Source organism: Phyllostomus hastatus, unplaced genomic scaffold, assembly GCF_019186645.2.
Source record: "Phyllostomus hastatus isolate PE091 unplaced genomic scaffold, TTU_PhHast_1.1 phas_scaffold_193, whole genome shotgun sequence".
Classification (NCBI taxonomy): Eukaryota; Metazoa; Chordata; class Mammalia; order Chiroptera; family Phyllostomidae; genus Phyllostomus; species Phyllostomus hastatus.
In genome coordinates, this window is record NW_025334015.1 from 12,480,068 (window position 1) to 12,501,519 (window position 21,452).

General features: G+C 59.8%; 1 protein-coding gene across 2 annotated transcripts in view; it reads right to left on the bottom strand.

Annotated features, from left to right (window-relative positions):
• ST3GAL4 (ST3 beta-galactoside alpha-2,3-sialyltransferase 4) overlaps positions 1-19,879 on the bottom strand; it is a 33,889-nt gene extending 14,010 nt beyond the window's left edge. For both annotated transcript variants that reach the window (XM_045860319.1, XM_045860317.1), the window contains exon 1: positions 19,727-19,879. The gene's annotated coding sequence lies outside the window, so the exon portion shown is untranslated. The remainder of the gene's footprint in view (positions 1-19,726) is intronic.
• Positions 19,880-21,452: the final 1,573 nt, after the last annotated feature.

Here is a 21,452-nt window from a genome sequence, read left to right on the forward strand (position 1 = left end):
GGAGGCTCTCTCTCCATGCAGCTTTGTTGGATGCACCAGTGCACCTCCTGGGGCAAGAGGGAAGGAGGCGGTGGCAGGTCAGCCCCGACGGCCACAGCCTGCGGGCTGCACCCTGTGCCCCTCACTGAACAGCGCGGTGAGATCACAGCGTGCCCGGAGGGAGCGAGGCTGCCTCGGCCCCAGGCTCATTCCAGGCAGCAAAGGGCAGAGTGATCACCCGACCAGCTGCCCCAAGGCCCACCAGTGAGCAGAGGGGGCATCTCTCCGACGTCCACATTCGAAGGAGAGGGGGCAGGACAGGCCCCAAACCGCCCAGCACTGCAGCCTCGGGCACCGAGACGCGTGGAAACGTGGTACCACCCACCTTATCAGCTGCCAGTCACAAGACACCACAGGGAGTCACTTGGAAATCATGCTTCTGGTGTGGGCCAGGGAGGGGCAGGTGCTTTGGATTCCATTCTCTGGGTGAGGAAGCTAAAGCAGCACGGCCAGGCAGAGAGTCCATTATCCAGGCCCACGTCCGGGATAAATAAAGGCAAAATGTGGTGTGCCTGTGGACCCGCCCCAGGTCCCTCGTCGGGGGCTCCCGCATGCTGCTGCCCTCCTCCGCCCGCCCGCCCAGGGGCTGGGGAGTTCAGACTGAAGGCTGAAGGCCCTGCTGGAGCTGGGGCTCAAACCCGGCTCACCGACAGTGCGGCCATGCCCCCCCCACACACACACACGGTCCCAGCTCTGCCTGGTCCCACGTGGTGGCCCCAGGTGGTGGCCTGTGCCATGTGAGGCTGTGCCGTGCTGGCCAAGTGGCTGGGCCACACTGAGATGTGCTCTAAGTGAAAAATAGACACCGGACCTCAAATCAGTACCGAAAAAGTAAACTACCACCTTTAAATTGTTGATATTGATCACACATTGAAATAGTATTTTGGCTACATAGGCTCTTAAAGTATTACAATTAATTTCACCTCACTTTTTACAGATGTGACAAAATCAACACTCTTAAAATTTAAAACTGCACACGGGGCTTGCCTCTGTGGCTCCCGTCCCCTTTCTATTGGACAGCACTGCGCTGGGTCCCCTCCAGGACCCCCTGGGAGCACCGGACGCTTCCTGAGCTCCATGCGCTTCCTGAGCTCCGGGTCTGAGAGGCCGACTTGGGGCCTGAGATGCTGAGGAGGGGCCTTGGCCATGCTGCCCCCAGGCGCCGTTTGCACCGTCCTGAGTCTCCATCCTGAGTCTCTGAGCATCCTCTGAGAAGAACCCCCTCTCCCCTACATTCTGCTCCCCCGGCCCCTGGGGCTCTGGGTGCGGGGGTACAGCTCACGGAGACACTGCCACCTGGCCCACCCCAGCCTCTTCCTGACCCTGACATCTTGGCCCGGCGGCTGGCCCCTGGCGGTGCCTCGCTCCCCGCACCTGCCTGGGCCCACGTGGATGGATGGATGGACAGCACGGCGGGGCTGGCCAGCAGGTCCCTCAGGACCCACGCCAGAGCTTCTCTCCTACTCCAGCCGAGAGCTGTGCCCAGGGGACCGGTCCCTGGGTCTGGACCCTGTCTCTGCCACCTGCCAGGTGTGTGACTTCGGGGAACTACTTGGCATCCCTAAGCCCCCGTCTCCCAGTCTGCGGAATGGAGGTGAAGGGGCCCTCCCAGACGCCCCGGGTGAGGCACGGAGGACGTGCCCAGTGCAAGGAGCCTGCTGGCAGTGCTTCATTTTTCACGCGCTCGGGGAGATCCGAAAGCTACAACTGTGAGGAATAGGGGGTGAATCACAACAGCATTTGAAAAAACAAACAGACTGTTTTTCAGCCAGCCTGTTCTGGGACCGAAAGCACAGAAGACTGAGAACCTTACGCCATGCACCACTGACCGGCCCCTGAACTGGGACGACCCTGGCGGCCCGGGGCCTCACCAGCACCTCCTAAAATGCACCTTCCCGCTCCCAAACGAGGCATTTTCGCCTGTCCACCCCCATCCACCCTCAGACTCTACCTGAGAATGGAGGCGGGGCCAAGGGGGATCAGCGCCAACAGCCTCGGATCTGAACCCCTGTCAGGGCAGGAGTGCTGCAGCTGCGTAAATGTCAGGGGTCTGGGATCTGTTGGGGGTCTGGGATCGCTGTGAACCAAGCCCAGCCTCCCCTTCCCTTGCGACCTCCCTCCCGGCACAGAGTCCCAGACCCCCAGACCTGGATCTAGGAACCTCCCTGCCCACCCCGCCCCCGCTGTGGCCCGCCCCACCGCATGCCCTGCTGAATTTCCCTTGTCACAGCTAGACCACACTGCCTCCTGTGCTGACGGCTGTCTGCGCCAAGGAAGCAAGCAGGGACTTCCTGTGGCCCACCGTACCCGCAGCACCCAATTTAATGCCTGCGGGTCATCAACAAATATTTAGACAAACAAACGAGTGAGCCAATGAGCAGAATGAGAACGGACAGAATGTTCCATCACGGCGAGACGTCCTGGGCCCTTGGTGGCAAAGGCCTGGCACACGAGGTGCCTGGGGCTGCGGCTGGCAGGGCCAGCAGACGCCACACGTTCTGCCCCACACGTCACACTCACAGGACACCCGTATCACCTCTGACTCATCCCAACCACCAGCAGCTCCGAGGCCGCAGTGCACCACCGCGAGCTGACGTCAGCCGACCCGTGTAGTCCCAGGAGAGGGACCGGCGGGAGGAACCCCTCTTCTTACCCAGGAAACTCCTTTCCTCCTTACTTGCCCCTCAAGAGGCGGCAGCCTGGGCTAAAATCCAGGGCCCAGAGCACCTCTGGCCTCCTGGAGGCAGAGGAAAAGAATCCAGGCTTGGAAATAGCAGCCGGTTCAAAGGCAGGTATCTGGAATACGCACTAACGCCAGTCAGCCAGACAGAAAGCCAAGCCCCTCCCACCCCCATGCTCCTTTGTGTTCAGAGGTCTTGGTGGATTTCAATGACGGACCATTTGGGCTGCACTTTAGATTATGGCTCCTATGTTTCCGTTTCACCAATAATGAGCCAGTCCCGACAGTCCGGTCTCGGCAGCAGAAGGGGGAAGGCAGAGGGAACGTCACTGGTCAGCCAGGGAGGCAACGAGACGCACACACTGCGCCTCTGCTGTGGCCCCGAGGCCGCAGCCTCCAGAGTCCACCTGCGGCAAGGGCAGCTGCCCCACGGAGTGGAAGAGGAAGTGCGACTGGAGCGCCCAGGCTACGTGATGAACCACCACCAGGACTGGTCGGATGAGTCGCCTGAAAGACACACGCCGCAGGTTCAGGCGTGGATCCCACGAAGGAGCAAAGCCCGAGCCCAGGAGGGCAGCTGCTGCAGCATCCACTTCATCTTAAGGATTTCACTGATTAATTGCCCAATTAACGTTGTGGCTTAAAAAAAAAAAAGAGTGAATCCTCGCAACTCTAGCCCTGCACTTTCAACCCCAATCACAGCAGAACCCGGGCCTAGTTTCCCCCGCCCCCAGCCCCACAAGTGCAGTGTCACCGCAGGCCCTATAAATAAGAAACGTCCATGTTTTCAGAGTTCCCTGGTGACTATCGTTGAGGCAGGTCTTATCATCATAGTGAGACCCACAAGGGCAAGTCCGGCCACAGCGCGGGTCACTGATAGGCGAGGCTGGCACTCACCTCTTCTCCTGGCAGCTGGGTCCACTGTGCACATGACACAGGACACAGGCAGCTACCCGGGCAGAGCAGGGAGGAGGGGCATGGCCAGCCAGACTGGGCCCTGCACCAAGGGGGATCCCAGGCACGGGCCAGACGCAGGGCACACGCCGAGGTGGGGAGAGGGGGAGGCCGCCCCGGAGAAGCCCTCTGCACTCTTTCCTGGTGCGGCATCTCCTGGTGCGGCATCTCCTGGTGCAGCATCTCCTGGTGCAGACATGGTGCCCAGGCCCCTAACCAGAGACCCTCCTCTGCAGAAGACATTATCCTCATGCCGGTCGGCCACTGGCAGGGCCAGCAGTGCAGCAGTTAAGAGTTCTGGCCTTGGACAAATCAGACACAGCCCATACACGACATGGACCTGGGTACACCGGGACTCCTTCAAATCAGCAAGAGACCAAAGAGGAAAAAGGACAGAAAAACGTAATTCCCAGATTCAGTTCGAACACCAGGTGAGCATGAAAAATGTTCACGGGCGGCTGGGCGGGAAAGGTGAAGGGACTGCGAGGCAGAGACTGGCAGGGACAAAGCCGTCTGGGGATGCGGGTGCAGCCCAGGCAGTCCGGTCAGTAAGGTTGCGACGACGGCAACAGCTATAGGTGGGGCCAGCGGGCACCCGCAGCGCCGGGGGTGGGGGCACTCTGTAAGTACGGGGCTGTCTCCGCACTACACTGTACTCCCCCTCAGATAATACAAGAGAAATCTGAATGGCCACTGTAACTGAAAAATAGAACTTTAAAATGAAATACAAACTCGAACAAGAAAAATATAGAGAAATGATGGATGGATTACTATCAAAGCATTGTTTTAAGTTCAGCACTTCATTTATATCCAAAGCAGAATTTATCTTCTCACTTTCCTGGCCGTAAAGGGCCAATGTGTCAGCAATAGTTGATTTGAATGCAGCCTTCTTGGTTTGCCTGGTTTTCAAATGAGAATATTTCAGTGTTCAACACCTTCTCGTCAACCGGTGATGCATGAGTCATTTTAAAATCACTTTCATTACTAAAACGTCCTTTTCGGAAATCCATTACGGTCATGCATCGTGTAAAGATCATAATGGAGCTGAAAATCCCTGCCACCCGGTGACGTCACAGCCATGAAATGCGGCAGCACAACATCTCGCTCACAAGTCCGTGCCGCCGGTGGCCTGCAGTGATGTGCAGCACGGGATGCCTGAGGGTGACAGTAAATGACTACTTACTGTACTGTGCTTTCTGTCATTACAGTGTATTCTTTCTACTTATAAAGATGTTGTTTTTGTTTTTGTTTTGCTGGAGAACAGGATGCCGTGTTTGCCAGCAGCAGCCTGATTCATCCTGTGTTTACGGCCTCTGTGGAGCACATCTTTTTCTCAAGTGCTGGGTTTAATCCCTGGTTGTTTTTTTATGGCAACATGCTGCACAGGTTTACAGCTCAGGAGCCACAGACTACTCCGCACAGCCCAGGTGTGTGCTCGGTGCACTCTCTGATGCTCACACAAGGACAGAATTGCCTCATGAACCCTAGTGGGGAGCTCAGTTGGTTGGAGCCTTGTCCTGATGCACCAAGGTTGTGGGTTCGATCCCCAGTCGGGACACATATACCAAGTAACCAATGAGTGCATAAATAAGTAAAATAACAAATGCATGCCTTTCTCTCTAAAAAAAAATCAATACATTTTTTAAAAATAGCCTAATGATGCATTTCTCAGGACGTGTCTGGGTTGTTAAGCAGCATACAACTGCACTTAAAAGTTAAAAACTTACAAAATAATTCTGAGCATGTGTGCAGCCAGGCAGCACTGTCTGTGTGTTTGTGTGTTTGTGTGCGTGTACACATGCTGTGTGTGTTCAAGGGAAGATAATAAAATATAGGGGCGCTCCCAGATTTAGGTAAATATTACACTCTGGGAAGACACAGAATAGGGCCAGCTATAGGGGCAAGGCTTTAGTTCTACACTTGTGATATTTTGTTTCCTAAGGAAAAAACTGATGTAATGCGGGGAAACAGGCACACTTGTTAAATGTGGCTGATGACTACCGGGGTCTGATATTTTATTTTTAAGACAAAAATTCTGAGACTATAAAAGAAAAAAAAACTGGTATCTTAGAACACGGTTAGTTAAAAAGCAAAGGAAAACATGGAGAAATACCTGTAATCTACATGTAACAGACTAGTTAATTCCCTTAATTTACAATGGGCAAATCAGTAAGGAAAAAAAGAAACAAAACCAGACAGTTGGCCAAGGGCATGAACGAACGACAGATGGTGACGGCGGCAGGCACACAGGGAAAGACGCTCATCGACCATCGACGTCGGGCTCGCAGCGTGGCGGGGACACCCCTCCCACCAGTCCCACTGACCCCCGACCCTGGCTGCCGGCTGCCACTGGAGCTGGGGCGCAGGCCGGGGAAGTGGAACCCGGGCCAACCTTTCGGGAGGTGACTCGGCATTATCTACCAAAATCCCCTTCAGCCTGGGAATCCCAGTGAATTCCACGTTTATTCCACAGAAAAGTTTCCTTTTGTGTGCAGAGATCTTTCTGTCAAGGTCCTTCCAGCAGCACTATTTGCAACAGGGAAGATGGACACAACTTGAAAACCTACGCAGAGCCCAGACCAGTGTGGCTCAGCAGGCTGGGTGCCGCTCATTCCGTTCCGGTCGGTCGGGGGCACAAGCCTGGGGTATGGGTTCGGGCCCCAGCAGGGCATGGACAGGAGGCCACCGACTGATGTGTCTCTCTCTCTCTCTCTCTCTCTCTCTCTCATCAATGTTTCTCTCCTTCTTTCTCCCTCCCTTCCCCTCTCTCTAAAACATAAGTAAATAAAATCTTTTTTTAAAAAAGAAAGAAAAAACTTTGATCTTTAAAAACAAGAAAAGAGAAAGATCCGTGTGGACACCCGTCCAGAGCATCGAGGCACAGGGGACGGGACACCACGTAGCCGTGACAAACAGGACGCAAATCCCTGGTGCTCTCTGAGGCCTGCTGATTTTTCCAAAAAGATCTTACTTACTTACTTTCAGAAAGAGGGGAAGGGCAGGAGAAAGAGGGAGAGAGAAACACTGATTGGTTGCCTCTCACATGTCCTGACCAGGGACCAAACTCACAACCCAGGCCTGTGCCCTGACCAGGAATCAAACTGCTGACTCTCCCTTTGCAGGACTGAGCCCAACGGAGCCACACCACTCAGAGCCACATTACTGATGTTTCAAAGGCAGGTGGAGAGCCGTGCTCTATGTATCTCCAAATGTGCTCCTCACAAGGGACGTGTGTGCGTACACGGACATGTGCACATGCCGACAGACTGCCCGGAAGGATGCAGAAAAAACTAAGGCGGCTACTTCTCTAGAGGGAAGCCCTGGGCACAGGGGTCTGGGATGGAAGGGACAATCTCTTTTTATCACATGCCGTTTTGCATGTTTAACTTTTTAAACTGGTGAGTAGGATACACTTTCAACTAAAAACTTGCTACAAAGAGAAGAACAGAAAATGAGGAATATAAACTTTGGAGCCTCACACACTGGGACTTCAATCCCGATCAGCTACCAAGTGGCTGTACAACTGCTGACAAGTCACGCCTCCAGGCCCCGGGTCTCCGCTGGGTCAAGGGGGATACAAACACAGGTGCTACTGCTGCTATTTCCCAGCCAGACATGCGGGGAAGAGGAGCTCTGAGGATCTTTACCACTGAGAAGTGGAAGAACCAACGGCCCTGCTGACAGACCCGGTGGACATGGACCTTGTGTCTCTCCACGTCCCATTCCACAGACAGAGAACGGCGGGAGCAGGGCCACCAGGCACAGTTATGCACCCCGAGGGTGCCCGGCCAGGCCTGGTGGAGGCGGTGAGTGGGGAGTGAGTCTAGCCCTCTCTCTGCCCACCAAACCCTTTGCCCTGGTGCAGGGCTGTGTCCAGCAACAGGGGGCAGTGATTTTGCTTTATAGGAAAGGTGTGCAGCGCAACATCCTTGAGAGCAAAGCAGTTTAACCCTCCCTCCTTCTGCCAAGTTAAAAGCAGCCGAGTGCGAGTCTGGGTGTATGTAGATAGGGGTGGGGCGGGGGTGTCCAGTAACAGCTATGGGGAAGTTGGCACAGCCAGCCCATTGCTATTTGTCTTTCTGTGTGTCATTGATCCTGAACTCACAAGGGATATCTGCTTTTCATTAGCAGGTGTGGTTTCTGTGGAATTGACTCCTGGCACCTTTAGCCCATGCACACCTACGTCCTAAGTCTAGGGCAACTGGTCAACTGCCCCAATGACTAACCCCGTGAGAGTCTAGGACAGCCACGGGGGGACCTCCTCCCTCCTCTACTTGCTGCTCAGAAGGGCTCATTTTGAAGAACAGCCCTGTCCCAAGGTAGGCTGGGGACCCAAGCCCTCCTGGGACACAGTGAGGCCCGGCAGGTGGCCCAAAAAAAACCAGAGGTGACAGGGACTGTGGGCCTACTACATGCCCAGCACCCTGTCAGGCTCTGCACTATAGCAGTAAACATGGAAAGAGGTCCGTGCTCCTGGAACGTACACCAAGGTGGGGAGAGATGAACGACAGACAAATACGTGAGTGCTCTCACATGGCAATGATGCACACACACTGGGAGGCCGATAAAACTAAACGGTGGAGCCGGGACAGCTGGGGGCAGCTAGCTCCCCCCACCGCCTCTGACCTGAGAGCAGGGTGCCCATGCAGAGATGCTGGAGTGGGGTGTGGGGAGAGGGAAGAAGGTTCCAGACTGAGAGGGCAACAAAGACCCTGAGGCTTTGTTGGGTGTGAGGAAGAGAAAGAAGGCAGATTTAACTGAGCACAGCGAGGAAGGGCTGACGGTGGTGCTCACCGCTCCTCCTGGCCCCATGGGGCCTATGCAGCTGCCCAGGGAGGGAGGGAGGGGCCCTGTTGGCTGGCTGGGCCCTGCACTGAACGGAGATCCCACAGCCAGGCCGGACTCCGGGTGCACGCTGCAGTGCGGAGGAGTGGGGAGGGGCGGAGGCCACCCTGGAGAGGCTGTTTTCTCTCTTTCTGGGTGCAGCATCTCCTAGCAACGGTGCCCAGGTCCCTGGTCAGGTCTGCCTACAGCCACCCCGCCAGGCCTTGGCACAGCTCCCTGACTGGGGCAGAGCTGTGCCCTGTCTGCTGAGCAGCACCCCCTACCCCTCACTTCTCAGGGCTGATGTGTCCCCTCTGCCAGGGCGCTCTCTCCCGCCATGCCGTGGCCCAGGGTGCTGCCCGCTGGGATCCGGGAGCAGTGCCTTCTGCGTGTGAGCAGTGCCTGGTTCCCCAGGGATGCTCGCTCTGCCAGGTATGTCCCCTGTGCAGAGCAGGACTCCTGAAGTCCCCGAGCAGGGACACTGCGGGGCCGTGTTCAGGCCTGGGAGCCTGCACAGTTGGGCACAACCCCAGCCCTGGCCCATGGACAGTGACTGGTGGCGTGGCTTTCTCAGGAGCACTGGGGAGCAGCAGGGATTCAGATGCAGAAACCCCTGGCCCCTAGTGCCAACAGGGACCCCCATTCCTGCCTTCTGTCACCAGAGCACCTGGCAGCACTGTGGTGCAAACTGGCCCGCAATGGTGATTCTAGAACAAAGAGGTTTCCGGGCATCAGCAGGGGAGGGTCCACTCCTAAATTCCTATTAGGGGCCCAGTAACTGGGTTAGACCTGCTGAGGGTGAGAACAGGACAAGGAGGTGGCTCTGCATGCTGCTGTGAGGGGAGGGGTGGCAGGCTCTACAAGAGAAATGAAACCATAAAAAAGGGAAATCAAGGCCACCATTTCTTGCATCAGCCTGCACCCTGGGAAGAGAGAGGCTGGGAGAAGAAGCCCTTTGAAGCTTGTCTCACACCAGTAAGGCTCTTCAACGAGCCAGCGGTGTCCAGGGCTCTTCCCAAGGCTGGAGAGCTGGCTGATGTCCAGGTTATCAGAAATGATCCAGGCGACCTCTGTCCTGGGGCTCACCCAGCCCCTACGTGGCAACGAGGGGCCCCATCCACACCCTGGAACGAGGAGGCATGAGAAGACACTGAGCCCCTTCTCAGGCCAACCCTGCTCTGGCCCACCCGGACCGCCCCCCGGAGCAAGAAACCTACAAATGCATCTCTGCACAAATACAGTGATCCTTGCTCAAACACAGGTGTACACCCCAAAACACATGCGGAGCCACAAGAACCTAGTAACAACCCCTACACATTCACGCTCACACACACAGATGTTGCTCACCCCTCCTTCCCTGCCTCCCGCCCCACTCCCAACATACAGCTTCTGGGGGCTGCTGGGCCCCCTGTGCCAGGGCGCTGTCTTCCCCCATCCCACGGCGGCGCGGGGCACTGCCCACCAGGCTCCTCAGCCATCAGCTCAGGCTCTAGCAGAGTTTGTTTGTTAGGTTGAAGGTCCCTGGAGCCACCAGCCAGGGAGCCTGAGCTTCCAGAGGAGCTGGGAGTGGCTCCACCGGCCCCATGGGGATCTCCTCCCAAAGCTGGGCAAAAGCCCTCAGCCATAGGAGGAGCACGTGGGCGGGGGCGGGGGGAGGGGGACGACCTCGGGCAGCCTGTGGCTGAGACTGGGCAGAGGCTGCTGCCCCAATGGGGGCCTCCCACCCAGCACCCTCCCAACACAAATTCACCATCCTCACAGCCTGTCCCAGCACCTAATCCTGGTCTCAATGACAGGGACTGTCTTCCCAGGCCACCCCACACAAACCCAGGAAACTCCTAGACCCTGGCCCAGCTGCCTGCCTCAGCCCCAGACCTTCTGGGCTTGAGCCGTGAGGCCTTAGTAATTCCAGATCGCGCCAAGACCCAGACCCAGGGAGGGGGTGGGGTGGGGTGGGTCCAGGCCTGGGGGCTGAGGAATCCAGAGTCTAGATCTCGTCCAGCAGGTTTGGGTTCGCCCACACCACCTCTCCAGAGGGCAGTGCCCCGAGGACAGCACACGCCCTGGACAGACACCCTAAACCTAACTGAGGGCATGCCAGGGGCCAAGCAAGGCCCAGAACCTTGGGTTCTCTGTCCCTCATGGCCAGCAGAACTGGGGGCCTCGCCAGCAGCTCCTCCCTGCCCTTCGAGGAGCCATCCTTGTCCTCAAGGACTCGGTCCTGTCCATCTACTGCAACCTGGGGACAAGTACCACCCTTGGAGTGACTTCAAGTCCTTTCCAAGGAGTTCCGGTGCCAGAAAAAGGCTCAGGGAAACTGAGGCACAGGGAAGACACAGACCCCGAGGAAGCCCGGGAGACTGGGCCACCACAGGGCCCGGGCCCTGTCTGAAGGCCCCGCCGACCCTCCTGGCTTCTCCCGGGTATTTTCTCCCAGGTGTCTGTTCCCCCCACGTAGGAGCTGACAGGGCCAGGGCCCTGGCACAGGGCCCCTCCCACCCCAAGGACACACTGAGGCCCGGCCAGCTCACCTGGCCTTCTTGGCCTGCCCGTCCAGCTGTTCCGGAAAGAGAACCTTTTCTTCTCACTCTATTTGGACAGCTGCAGAGACCCATGATGGTGAGAAGAGAGTGTCTGATTATTGAGGGAGGAGAGAGTGCAGGGAACAGGACAGAGGGCGGCTGACGGGGGTGACCCAGGGTTCTGGAGCAGGGGTCCTGCTTGGGAGGAGGGGTGAGCGAGCTGGGAGGGGCCTGGGGCCAGCTTGATGGGGTGTAGGGGGAGGGAAAGCCGGCCCCTCAGCAGCACTACAAAGAGGGGAGCCAGAAGGGCTTCTGGAGCCAGGCCCGGGGCCCGGGGCCTGGTGGTGGGAAACGGACAACCAAGTGTAAGAGAGGACCCTGGCTGGGTAGCTCAGTTGGTTAAAGAGTCATCCCAGGTGCCAAGGTCGCAGGTTCGATCCCCAGGTAGGGCACATACAAGAACCAACCAACAAAAGCATGAATAAATGGAAAAACAAATCTCTCTCTCAAAGAAAAAAAGCAATACATTTTAAAAATAGAGTAAAGAAGAAGAATGATTCTTATCTTTATGGAGTGTGTTCGGTTTGCAGGGTGGAGCTAAGGGCTGACTCTTAGGCCCAGTTCCAAACCCATCTGGCCCCACTCCCAGGTAGGTCCTGAAGCCCCTCCTCAGCCCTTTGCCCTGCATGTCCAGCTGGCAGGTGGGACTCCAGGAGGGAAGACAAGGCGTCAGTAGGGCAAAGGTTGGAGGGTCTGGACATGGCCTCCTTCCCATCCCAGGAGACAGGATGTAGAATTGTGGAGTCAAGACAAACTTCTTCTCCTCTTCCTGCCCTTCTTCTCAGTGGTCTCTCTCACTCACTCCCCTTCCCTCTCCGCCCGGTCCCTGTCCCCTCTCCCGCCACCCCATCCCGGTGTCTCTCCGTCCCAACCTCCTCCTCCCCCCACCCCCGTCTCCCCGCACTGTTATGTAAGGGGCCCGCGAACACACAGAGGGAGCTTTGTTGTGGAACCACATCCATACGGCGCCGGGATCGGCCAGCGCAGCTGTTCCCCATTCCCTCCACCTCAGCGGGTCTGAGACGCCAGGCAGGAAGCCCCCACACGCCTCCATTTTGGGGAGAGGGGGTAGGCAAATGCGGGCTGCAGGACCCCCAGGCAGCCGAATGGGTGGCCAGGGATCGGTCACCCTGCGTAGGACCACAGCCCGAGGCCAGCCGACCCCCAGGACGGGACGAAGCTGCAGTGCAAGGCCAGGGTCACAAAGACGGAGGAGGGCTCCGGGCTAGGGGCAGGCCCGCACAGGGAGCCATGTTCTTGTCCACGCCCAGCGGTGTGCCCGAGTTCCCCCTCAGCCGCACGCCCGCAGTGCACGCCCACGCACACGAATCCCTCAGCCCAAGCACGCCACACTGTGTGCGCTCACCTGGCAGCCATCTGAGCAGAAACCTCCTCCCTGCCCCGGCCAGCCTCCTCCATCCCAGCAGGGGCCTCTGGGCAAAGGGCTGGCGCTCTGGAGAGAGGAGGTGGACAGCAGAGGTCAGAGGCCAGCAAAGCCCCACTGGCCAGCTCCAGGTCAAGCTCCCACCTTCCTGCCCGGGAAGATGTCCAAGGAGGTGGGTGAGGGCCCAGGGTGCTGAGCCGGAGACCACACTGCTTCCCACCATTTGGGCGGGCAGGGCCCTCTCACCAAACCCCACGGCCACAGGAGCCCTTCACTAAAAACTCTGAAGCTGCTCCCAGGAGGTGGCTGAACCCCCAGCCCTGCAGAGCGCCACCCCTCGCCCCAAGTCCAACTGCCACTGTCAGGACAACTGGGATGCTGGGACAGGAGGGGGCACAGATAAGGGGGAAGAAGGCATCAGGGATGGGAGATGGCTGCATCTAAAGGAGGAAAAGGGGAGGAAAAGTCAGAAAAAGACTGGAAAGAGAAAAAAGTGGGAAACAGGACCAACGAGGGAGCCAGGGCGTGGGGAGTCAGCAAGTGTGGAGAGAAGAGCCCACACAGCCTGTGGGGACAGCCCGCCCCCCCCCCCGCCAGAACACACCCCCAGCCCTGCACTCACACTCTGGGCCCCACAGAGCCGGGCCAGCAGCACGGGGGAGCCCTCGGCCCACCCGCCCGTCCCGGGGCCCACCTGAGCCATGCCCCAGGGGCTTCAGCCTCAACAGGCCTGGACCTGTGGGGCCAGAGAACAGGCAGGCCGAGTGACACCAGGCCCTCAGAGGAAGAAGGGAGATGGGGACGGGGGGGGGGGGGGTGAGACGGACGGACAGAGGAGACTCCTTAGGCAGTCCCTTGCCTGGTGGAAGAGCTACTCTGTGACCTTGAACAGCAGGCTGCACAGAAAGAAACAGCTGCACAGCGGGTGCCAGTGCTGGGGCTCCGCGGTGTCCATCGCATTTGCACATCACAATCTCGTGAGGTGCGGCAGGTACTAGCAGTGCAATTAATGGATCTGCTTAGAGAAAATCAATAAAGTTGGAGGCCTTTCTGCAGTCACACAGCCAGGAGCAGACACAGGGGACGTCTCAGGAGCGACTCCTGCATGGCCACCGGCCTTTCTCCAAGACCAGCGGGCGGACACCGAACTCTCTGCCCCGAACCCGAACTGCATGAAACGCGCCCACCGGCGTCTGCAGAGCGCGGGCCGGGGCACAGCCGTGCGATCTGAAGGGCCTCACTGGCACGTGCTCAGGCAGTGCGCCGGGAAGGGTCAGACCGCCCGCAGCAGGACGACTGACGGCCCCTCCCAGTCACCACCCGCAGCCCTGCCCCCACCGGTCTGTGGTCAGGGTCCGGCTCACACCCCGCTGTGGCTCATCTGGGATCGGCCGCACAGGGTCCCCTCCCCTCCTGTCACAGGAGTGGGCCCTAGGGGGAGCCGAAGGAACAGTGTGCTGGGAGGTCAGAGCCGGTTCAGAGGACAGCGGCTGGAGGTGGGCGCGGAGGGCACCGAGGCCACGCGGTGGGGGCGGTCAGAGCGGAGGCGAGTAGGCGGGAACACTGGTGGTGTGCTCCTCCGCGCAGGTGCGGGCTTTCAAATACATGCTTTTTTTTTTTAAAGATTTTATTTATTTATTTTTAGGGAGGGAAGGGAGGGAGAGAGAGAAACATCAATGTGCGGTTGCTGGGGGCCGTAGCCTGCAACCCAGGTATGTGGCCTGACTGGGAATCGAACCTGCGATGCTTTGGTTCGAGGCCCGCGCTCAATCCACTGAGCTACGCCAGCCAGGACTAAATACACGCTTTTAAAGCCAAGAAACCATCTGTTCCACTTTCCAATGCAATTTTATGTGGAAACCCAGCAAGTCTATGGAGGGAAGTTGTTTGGGCCGAAGCAAGAAGAGAGGGAAACGCTGCTCCCTCACCCTCCCTCCTGAGGGGACCCCTGCAAGGGTTCCAGCCCGAGGGCACCTTTCTTGGCCCGAAATGAGGAGGAGAGGGTGGGTGTCGGGGACAGGAGGTGACGTGAGGGCCAGTGTGTGCAGGACCTGGAGGCTGAGTGGAGGCAGGGTGACAGGAGCCGTCTGTGCCGAGCTGACACCACAGAGCAGGTGGTCTGCATGGGCAGACTCTTTCCCCTTCCCACCTGGGGCTCCTGCCTGCCTGCCCGCCCTGCCCCCAGAGGAGGGGGAGGGAGCAGGTCCTTCTCTGAAAAACAGCTCACCTCTCCAAAGGGAAGGTCTTGTCCCTTTGCCCCGGGGAAAGGGAAGCAGAGCAGGGACACGGGGAACCAGACTCAGAAACCTGAGCTGCATCGTCCATTCATTCGTGAAACAAATATTTGCTGAGCGGTGGTACTGGCCAGACACCATTCCAGGCATGGAGGACAGAGCAGCGAACATGACAGACGGGCTTCTGGGGCTCACTCTGCAGCCCCCAAACCTCAGGGAGGAAAACGCCATCAAAGCTTCCAAGCCCGGTCCCGCCAGACCCGTGCCCCCTCAAGGCCTGCCCCTGCCCCGGGGCGTCCCTGTCACAGTCACTGAGAGGTCCCCCTCGGACATCTGCAGTGAGAGGGCACCGGCCCTTGACACCTCCGCAGCCCCACACGGAGCCGCTTCGGGGGCAGAACCGAGGCCAGGGGGGCCACGGAGTGGTGCCTGGCCAGTACAGTGTGCAAGCTGTTTCTATCAAGACAAAATGTGAAGCTTTATCTCTAGCTCTGCTGCTTCCGCATCAACCGCTTGGCACCAGAGAGAGCAAGGTGGCTCCGTTTTTTCACCTGTCCAAGCTCCCAGGTCCCTCAGCGTCTGCCGCCATGAGGACCTGCTTCACTTCCTTCCGTGACCCTGGGGCAGAGGGTCCCCAGTGCACCCCAGTGGCCCCACCTCTCCCCTGCTGCCCCTGTCCCTGCCAGCTGGGCCTCCCTGCCCCCGGCCTGAGAGCAACCTCTCCGGGCAGGAGGGAAGTTCACCGCCGTACTGGGAAGCAGGGCTCGGAGGAGCCTCTCCAGCCAGGAGCAGCACAGGGCCGAGGCGGTCGGTCCCGGCAGGGATCTGGGAACGCCAGGCACCGGGAGCGGCCACCTTGGCCGGTGCGGTGCTCAGGCCCCACAGCGCAGCCCCCTTCCCAACGTGCTGCCCCGGTTGCCGGATGAGGCCCCGTAACCCTGTGGGCAGCAGCTGAGCTGCGTTTCCAGCGGCATAGGAGCAGGCGGCGGGTCAGATGGAAGCAATTACGGTTGGGAAAGCAGAGAGGTGGGGGCTGGGAGGGGCTGGCAGCCGCTGGGATGGGGAAGTGGGGGGAACCCTCTCTGCCCAACTGAGAGGGCCGGACTCAGGGGATGGGGTTCCAGGGTGAGCAAACAGAGATATGGGGTTCAGGGCTGGCACACAGAGCTCCAGGCTGGGAATCAGGATGGTTTGTGGTCCCTCCTTGTCACCAAGACACCATGACCTTGAGCAAACCCTGCCTCACACCTCCGAGCCTCGGCCTCCTTGCGGATCCCAGGACGGGGTGAGACGAGCCCGGGGAGCAATGGAGGCGCTGGGCTGGAAGGTGTGGCGTTTGGAAACCTGCCTGGCTGCGAGTCCCTGCTCAGCTGCTTACGCGCTGCGTGACCTTGACCAAGTAGTTTAACCTTCCCGAGCCTCCATTCCTTCCTTATACATGGGCTCAGTGGAAGGGCCGGTGAGGCTTCCATGAAGTGACGTCAGCAAATGCACCGTGCACTGCTTACTTTTTTGTTTGCTTGGTTCTCTTTTTAGTTCATTGGCCAGGCTTTTAATAAGTGCTTGCTTGATCAATGGTAATTCCATTGGCATTTGCTAAGTCCCTTTTTATTACAAGGATAGAGTTGACAGAGGACGCCTGGGCAGAGGACCTTGAAGAGACCATGGGCGCGAGGTGTCAACCCTGCAGCCCTTGGGACCCGCACTGTGGAAGGGGGTTTGGGCCCAAGGCGGAAGCACCAGTGTGCGGGCCCAGCGCCATGCAGACCGGTCTCCATCCTCTTTCCAGCCACCACCATCCGCCCTCCCCTCCCCTCCCCTCCTCACCCACATGGAGACAGATCCTGGGGCCTCTGGCCCACCCGGCCTTTGAGGTGAAGCTGCGGGAGGAAGAAGGGACTATCCGACAACCACAGCTGCTTCTAGTCTCTGCAGCCGGGCCTTCCTCACACTCAAGGCCCCCGAGGACCCCGAGGGCCTCGCAGCAGCTTCCTCCCTGCTGGCCTGGGGGCAGAAGCCAGGGCTTCAGATTCTAGAGCAACCACATCACCCTTCTGCAGGGCAGCTGTGATGGGGTGGAGTGGGCAGAAGCAGGGCTGCAGGGCTTCTGACCCCAGGCAAGAGGCCAGGCCTGAAAGGACACCTACAGCTCCGGACACCGACATCCCTCCTCAGCCCGACAAGCAGACAACCCAGCAAAACCCCATGACAGAGTTTCGGCCCCTGCCTGGCGCAGGGGCACCACTCGGAAACCCCAGGCACCTGGCTGTGGCCCCGGCATCACATGCTGCCGATTTCACTTGTTGCTACACCCGACTACTTCCTCTTCTGGAGGATAAAGAGCGTCCCTCCCACTCACACACGCACTCACACACACTCCACACACAGGGAACGTGGTAGTGGCCAGGCATGATGCTGAAGCCAGGGGTGGCCTCCCTGGGGGGGCCAAGAACACTTCTGCAGAAGTGCTGAGCAGCTCTGGAAAGGGGGTGACAGGGGAGAGACGGCTGCCAATGACTGCAGCCACTGATACCTGCCCACACCAGTCATTTCCTCAGAGCAACAGAAAGCTTCAGGCCAGGGCCTTCGGTTATCAGAAGGAAGGAGGACCCTGCGGGCCAGCTAGTGCTGCAGGGAAATGGCTAACCACAGGGTCACCGAGGAGTCAGGAGAGAGGGAACAGGTCCTGTATGGCTTCTGGGGGGGTCCCACCCCTCAGCCCCCGACAGCCCTGCCCTCCAGGGCCCTGCCTCCATCTCAGAGGGCCCAGGAGTTTGGCAAGGCTCTGGGGCAGCCTCAGTCACACTTTGCAAACTTGGGCCTCGGACACCCAAGGCACTGATCTAGAGAGTCCCTTTCGGGACAGTGCCTGCGGCCTGGAACCAGCTTGTGGTATTATTCCGACGTAGCGTGACCGCCCCCCTGACGCTCCAGACGGAGGGTGCCAACCCTGGAACCACCTGGAGAGACAAAACCACAGCTCCGCTGGGGGCAGCCTCTCAGAGGAGAGGCCCAGAGATGGTGCCCAAGTTGGGCCTGGGTGGGCACCCCACGCTGGGCCGGAGCCAGGCCCATGTGGATTAACTGTGGAGTGACCACAGCTTTAGCTGAGGCACACAGAAAGTGGGTCTGTCCTCCCTGCCCCTGCTGGTGACAGGAGTGTCATTTCCAGAAGTTTTTACAGTTTCCGAAAGGAGTGGATTTTCGGTTCTACCCAGAAAACTGGACCCTAGAAGTCTAACAGGGCTGGAAAGGTGGAAGGGCCACGGAACTGCTTCTGGGGAGTGGGGAGGATGCCCCTGCTTTGGGTCGGGAAGGAGAGGCGGGAGGAAAGGCAGCCCTGGAAGTATCCTGGGCTTCCTGGGCCGGGGTCCCCACCCAAAAGGAGGGCCCTGCTGTCCTGAGTGGCGACCCGCTCCCCAGCTACAGCCGTCTGTCAGCCCGCAGCGCAAGCAGGCAGCTTTCCCCTTTGTCTCCTGACCTCTCCTTCCATCTAAACTCCCCTCCTAACCTTTGTCGATTTGGATTCGGGGGGGGGGGGGGACTGCGGCCCCAACTGTGGCCCTCCTCAACTGTCAGCCGGACCCAGGCCAGTGAGACAGCCTAGGGTCTCCCACCCAGACGCTGACAGATGAGACAGGAAGGGTACACGGAGGGGAGGCAGGAGCAGTGCAGGGACCAGATCGGAGGGGCCTGGGCCACCTCAGTTCGGGCAGCGGGTATTCCAGCCCAGCTCCCAACAAAGAGAAAAAGCCCCAGAGGTGCATTGCTGGGCCCCAAACGGCCAGCACCTCCCAGGCACCCTCTCTAGAATTATGGGGCAGCTTTGAAGAGCGTGTGGGGGAAACACCGAGAGCGAACACAGGCCTCTTCCTCTGGGCAGGCACCTTTCGCAGCACTCACCGCCACCTTAACGCCACCGACTCACTTAGAATGTACCCCCCCCCCCCCACACACACACACACACCAGCGCCTGCAGGAGGCTGGGCCGGATGAGCACAGCTCAGAAGAGAGCAGCGCTGGTGTGTGCCTCTTGTGGCAACCTAGCCTGTCCCAGGTCCGTTCCCAAGGCTCTGAAAGAATAAGTCCGCCTGAACTTGGCTTCCACACTGTGCCTCCCTCCAGCGGCGGAAAGCGAAGGCTTCCCCGAGAGGGCTGTGGGGGTGCCAGTCTGTGGGTGGCCATGAGGTCCCACATGCACAGCGAGCACCCCTACACTGCCTGCAACCCGGCCTTCGGGAAGGAGCCCTCAAAGCCGGGTCTTTGGGACCCCGTCTGCAAAATAGTGGAAGCAGCAGCAGCAGATCAGTCCTCCAATGGCCCAGAGGAGCAGGCCTCCCCCAAGACTGGGGATGGAGGGGCAGTGCTCGTCCTGGCAGACATGTTGGCAGCTCTGGGCTGGCCAGCCGGGAGGTCCCTGAGACAGGGGCAGGGGTGGGGAGGCGGGTATCCAGAGCAGACAGCTGAGCCCAGGGGTTCTGCCCCCAGCAGTACCCCACTTTTTCCACAACCCCAGCATTCCCCACTGCCCACCACCCAGGGAGCTCTGAGCCCAGGGGCCTAGGCCCGAAGACCCCCCACAAGGTGGACCCCGTGTCCAGGGCACAGCCAGCCTGCAGCTAGCAACCTCCACCTTTGGACGGATTCTGCTTGGTGACCTTGCGCCGGACCGCAAAGCCTGTCACCTCCAGAAAAGCCAGCCTGCAGACCCTCCTGGGCTTGATGGGGCACTTGTGAGAGAAACCGAGGCTCGGAGGATGCTGAGGGTGGGGCGCCTCTCAGCCTGGGCGCAGGGTGAGGGCTGGAAACTTTCCGGGTGAGAGAACCGTCCCGTTGGCTGCTTCCGAGAGGGCGAGAGACACGGCTTCCCGCGAAAATCAGGGAAGGGATCCCAGGCTTCGGCCGCCCACCCGGCCCGGCTCCGGCTGCACCCACGTGCCGGCCCGGACCCCTGGCGGCCGCGCGGGGCTGGGGGGCGGCCGCTGGCCGCAGGCGCACCTCTTCCCTGGGCCCCACGGCGCGTACTCACCCAGGCGGGTGGGGCGGGGCGGGCGGGCGGCTCCGCGCGACTCCGATCCGTTAGGTGCGCGGCGGGCGCCTGGGCTGGCGCTGCGCTCGGCAGGTCCCAGTCCCAGTCCCAGTCCCAGTCCCGGGCGCGGGGCCTGGGGCCGGGGGCCGGGCCGGGCCGGGGCGGGGCGGGGCGGGGACGCCCCGGACACGCGTGCGCACACCGCCAGGCGCGGACGAGGAGCGGGCGGGCCTGGAAGGAAGGGCGGGAGGAGGAGAAAGGGCTGGGCGACATCACGGGCGGGGCCGCGGAGGGCCGCGGGGAAGGGTTGGAGTGGGGGCGCCGAGGCCTAGGCCGGGGAGGGTGTCGAGGGAGGGCCGGGAGCTGCCTGACGACGGTGCCAGGAGGGACGGGACGTGCCCGCGCGGCCTCGGCACAGCCTCCCCGAAACAATGAGCCCCAACAAAGGGTCCCCCGCTCCCGCACGCGGTGGGCCCCGTCCTCCCTCACTCGGGAAAGTGAGGCCGGAGAGGGGGCCTTGCCCCAGGAGCCCACCCCCTAGTGCACAGCGGCCAACCGCCCGGAACCGAGACCTGGGCCCTTCGTCTGCCCTAGCCTGGACCTGCCGCCCCCAAACTGCTCCCTCTTGGACGCCTCGTTTGCGCACCCTGTCTTGGACTGGAGACAGCTTCTCAGTTTCTGTTCCTCGGGGAAGAGGAAGGCGCCAAGCATCCTGTCTCCAGGGGAAACCTCATCAGGCCCCTGACCCTAGTTCGCGGGGTCCAGACAAACCCCAGTCAAACCCGGGAGCTGGCCAGGCGGAAAGACAGCAGTCCAGGAGTCACCTGCACGGACAGACATCCACAGCCCCCCTCCCCGCCCCCCCCCCAGGCGCTTTCACAGGCGAATGGTGTCTACTGAGCCCCAGCGTGCACAGCCTGGTGCTGCGGGCTGGGAGGAACCTGCCTCCCGGAAGCTTGGCGTCCAGCCCCAGGGGGAGGGTGACCGCAGACTCCCCTTCAGCAAGAGGCAGGGCCCTGCAGTGTGTGTGGTCGGGTGGGCTGGGTGACCTCCTGCAAAGTGAAAAGGTGGCCGTTTTCTCCCGAGCAGTATTTCTCTGCTTCTCTTTCTCTCTCCCTTCCCCTCTCTCTAAAAATAAATAAAATCTTTAAAAGAAAAAAAAAAGAGGCAGAGCAGGATGTGACTAAGTGTACAGAGTAACTGACAGTGAGTGTGAAGGGATTCTGGGAGTTCGCAGCTCCAGGCTCCCTCCAGGTGAGCCTGGGGGTAAGCGGCGCGGAGGGTGCTGGTCCCGAGTCGGCCTCCGCGCCCGCCGACCGACCGGCCGGCGCCTCCATCCCCAGGCGCACCTTGCGTGGTTCTTGCTTCATTTCGTCAGCGTCTTACTCATGTTTGAATGGTGCCTTTGACACTGTCAGCCGAGCATTCATTCAACAAATATTTAACGCTAACAAATATTTATTGCTGACACCAAGCCAGGGAGAAAAAACACAGTGACTCCAGCCCTCGGCAGAGGGAAGAGCCTCCCTGCTGCACAGGTGGGAAAGCGGCCGGAGCCGCTCCGCGCACCTGAGGGGGCTGAACGGAGAATCAGCCCCGCCGCTTCTCACGTTAATTTTTCCATTACCGTTCAGTCCCCTCACACCCCCCTCACTAGATCCACGCAGTCTGCAATTCCTGCCCTGGCCCTCGCCAGCGTTACCTGGCCAGGAAGCAGGACTTAGGG